The 3,799-nt window shown below is 43.5% G+C and overlaps 1 pseudogene; it reads right to left on the bottom strand.

Annotated features, from left to right (window-relative positions):
• Window positions 1–169: 169 nt before the first annotated feature.
• LOC109312089 lies at window positions 170–3,106 on the bottom strand (annotated as a pseudogene).
• Window positions 3,107–3,799: the final 693 nt, after the last annotated feature.

Below are 3,799 nucleotides of genomic sequence, written 5' to 3'. Positions count from 1 at the left end.
ATCATTTCAAGCTATTTTGAGTATGAGTCAACAATTAAGAAGTTCTTACCTTGAAAAGGGCCAGCAAAATCAATGTGGATGTGTGACCAGGGTTCCTGTCTCATTTCCCAAGGGAATCCTGGTGCCTTCAGTGGATTATGATGGGTCGCTTGACAAATGCTGCACTCCCTCACAACCCTTTTATGTCATTGTCCATACTTGGCCACCATATATAACTTCTAGCTAGTGCTTTCGTCCTCACAATGCCTGGGTGTGTTGCATGCAGTGTTGTCAGTATGATTTGGTGTCCTGCTTCTGGAATTATGACACAATTTCCCCACAAGAGGCAACCCTCATGCTGATGTGATGAAAATGGCCTGAATTCCTCAGCCAATCTGTCTGCAGGCCAGCCCCTCCACACCCAGTTGAGGATACAGGCAAGGATAGGGTCTTTTGCAATCATCCTTGCTATCTGATCAGCCTAAAGGGGGGCTCTTGGCATGGATTCCAGCATGAGGACTTCTGCTGGTGGAGGAGTACCACAGTCAGGTATTTGTAGTGGTAGGCTGCTCAATGCATCAGCATTTGCAATCATTTTCCCAGGTTTGTACATGAGTGTATAGTCGTGTACATTTAGCATGATGCTCCAGTGTTGCATACGGGGGGGATAAAATAGGAAGAGTTGGTTTGTCCGTAGTAAAAATTCCAAGAAGGGGTTTGTGGTCCATTCGGATTTTGAATTTGCAACCATCAACATAATTGTGAATTTTTTAAACTCCTACAATAATCGCCAATGCTTCTTTATCAATCTGTGCATAGTTCCTCTGTGTTGAAGTCACTGTTCTTAAGTAAAAAGCAATGGGTGCATCTGCGCCATCAGGCAACATGCGACTGAGGACAGTACCAACACCAAATGGCGAGGCATCACAAGTAATGGACAGTGACGGTGACAGCTGAAAGGTATGTCTGTGTGATAAAGGTGCCTGCTGAAGGCTCTATGAGATTAGACCAAGTGTTTTTCTGTATTTGTTTAATTATTAAGCCATGTGTTGTTGCTAAATGCCTAACTAAAGTTTAAGATGTAGTGAGGCCTTGTATAAAGTAAGGCCCAGTAAATTTAGTAAAGCCTAGAAGTAGTAAGGCCCTGTGGCGCAGTTAAAATTACTTTATTAAAGGAATGCAAGGCTTGTACTGCTATTGGTCAGTCTAAGGACAGTTAAAATAAAAGGAATCTGAGTGGTCATATGTTATCAGTGTCCTTCAGAAGCTATAAATTAGCTGGAATATTTGGAAACCATTCAGGAGAAAGATGCAGCTCTGTGAAAAGGATTAGTTAGCTGTTGCCTGGATCAGTGGGCCCGTGGACCTTGAGGAGCCCAAAAACTGCATTGCAGGGTCCTTCCCGGTACCCCTCAGACACCCTTGCTCGGGGACACCTGACTTCACTAAACTTTGTAGAAAGAGGAACTTGCTGTGTATCAGGCATCAGAGAAACTGCCAATAAGTTGCCGATGCAAATTGCTTTCATCTGTCATCATTTGTCTCGTTACTACGCGTAGTTGTATTTTTGTTAAGTCAAAAAATCTTTCTTACCTCTCTACCCCCGGCCACACTCTCAATCCCAAACCCTCCGCAGGCAGCTGGGACAAGTGTCTTCTGTTCATCCTAGTAAAAAAGGACAGAGTCTGAGGTCAGCAACTTCTTGATGGCCTGGAAGGCTTCATTGTGCTGGCGAATCCACTTCCACTGAGCTCCTTTATCCAGTAAGCGATGAAGGGGCTCTGCTATGGTGCCTTTTTTTTTCAAGAAGATGTGATAAAAAAGTTGAGACATCCTAAGAGTGCTTGAGAATCCTGTCTGCATTTTGGTATAGGAGCATTATGTATTGCCTTTACCTTGTCTTCAACTAGGTGAATGCCAGAAGCATCAATTTGATATCCCAGAAAGTTGATACTGGAAATTCCCAGTTGACATTTCTCTCTTTTTACTCTGATACCTGCTTTATTGAATCTCTGTAAAACTTCTCTGAGTCTCTCAGTGAGTTTCTCTCTAGACGGCTCCATGATCAACACATCATCAAAGTACAGAACAACCCTAGGAATTCCTGCTAGCATTTTCTCCACAAACTGCTGGAAAATTCCTGGTGCCACAGAAATTCCAAACAAGAGGCACTTGACACGGAGTGCTCCCTGGTGTGTAATTATTGTTTGGGCCTCAGCAGCCTTGTCATCCACTATCAGTTGCTGAAAGACTTGAGTGAAGTCAAGTTTGGCAAAAACCTTCTCTCCTGAAAGAATAGACAATAACTGGTTAATGGCAGGCACTGGGTATGGATCCTGCTTAAGTGCTTTATTAACAGCGCACTTGTGATCCCCACAGATGTGAACACTGCCATTAGGTTTTAAAACAGGAACAATTGGTGTGGCCCAGCTTATATGTACAATTGGCTCAAGGACCCCTTGGATGATAAGCCGATCTAATACTGCATCAATTTTCAGTGCAAAAGGTACATTCTGAGCCTTCATAAAGATAGGGGCTATCACAGGATCCATTTGGAACGTCACAGGTGGATCAGATTAAGTTCCTAATTCCTCGGAGAATACCTGGGGAAACTCCTTTGTAAACCTTTCCAGCTTTTCTGTGCAGAGACTGTGTATGCCTTGAATACTGATTCCCAATGGTGAGAACTAATTTCTCCCCAGAAAACTTTTGTGGGAACCCTTCATGACAATGAGGGGTAGACAGTGTCTAACAGATCCATACTAGACATCTACACTGCAGCTACCCAGTTTCCACAATCTGTCCATTGTAGTCATGCAGGAGACACTCAGGTTTCACTAACTTGGGGAGAGGGTGCCAAAACAACTCGAAGAATGTGTTTTCATCTATGAGGGATACTCCTGAACCCAAGTCCACTTCCATTTTGTACTTCTTTCCATTTATTACTATAGTTGCAATCATCTCAGAACCTTGAGTTTCAACAACATTTTGAATCAAATACAGTTTTTGTACCTCACATTCTGGGGAGGACTCTAATCTGTGAGTGGTTTGGGAGTGAATACATTTGCCACAGTCTTTTTGTCTCCTGGAACTGGCCTTCAAGCAGCAAACCCTCTCTATGTGATCCTTCTTCTTGCAGGCATGACCCTCTGCACTCCTAAACCTGCACTCCCTTCATCTATGTTGACTGCAACAACTCAAACATGTTGGTAGATTAATTGACTTACGTGGTGCTGTTGGTGAGGGTAGAGTCCACTGAATTTTCTGGTGATGATCTGATTCTTGATCTTTTTGGAGTAAGTGGACATTGCTGGAGAATGCCTGGCAAATTTCTCTCAGGTTATGGGATGCTGCTTCAGCTGCCAAGGCTTTTTCTTGTGCAGTAGCCAAGATCAAATTTGGTTCACAGAGCAGGCAACATTAGACTGTTTCATCTTGAACCCCAAAGGTAAGAAGGTTGCGAAGCAGGCCATCTAGGAGATCACCAAACTCTCAAAATTTTGCAAGGCGATGGAGCTCAGCCGGGTAATCTTCTATGCCTTCGTTGGCCTTTTGGTCCCTTTAAAAAAAGTGAAATCTCTGTAGGGTAACAGATGGCCTTGGGCAAAAATGTGCCTTTAGCAGAGCAATTAGTTCAGCATAAGACTTAGTGCTTGGTAAGGTAGGTGCTGTGATGGAACAAACAATGGCAAATGTTTTAGCACCACAGACTGTCAGGAGGATTGCATGCTTCTGTTGTGGGTTTTCCACTTTGTTGGCTTCCAAGTAATAGGATACCCTTTCCACATAAGAGTCCCAAGAAGCTAACTGGCTCACATCA

Source organism: Crocodylus porosus, unplaced genomic scaffold, assembly GCF_001723895.1.
Source record: "Crocodylus porosus isolate Cpor-Errol unplaced genomic scaffold, CroPor_comp1, whole genome shotgun sequence".
NCBI lineage: Eukaryota > Metazoa > Chordata > Crocodylia > Crocodylidae > Crocodylus > Crocodylus porosus.
This window is presented reverse-complemented; position numbering and strand designations above follow the sequence as displayed.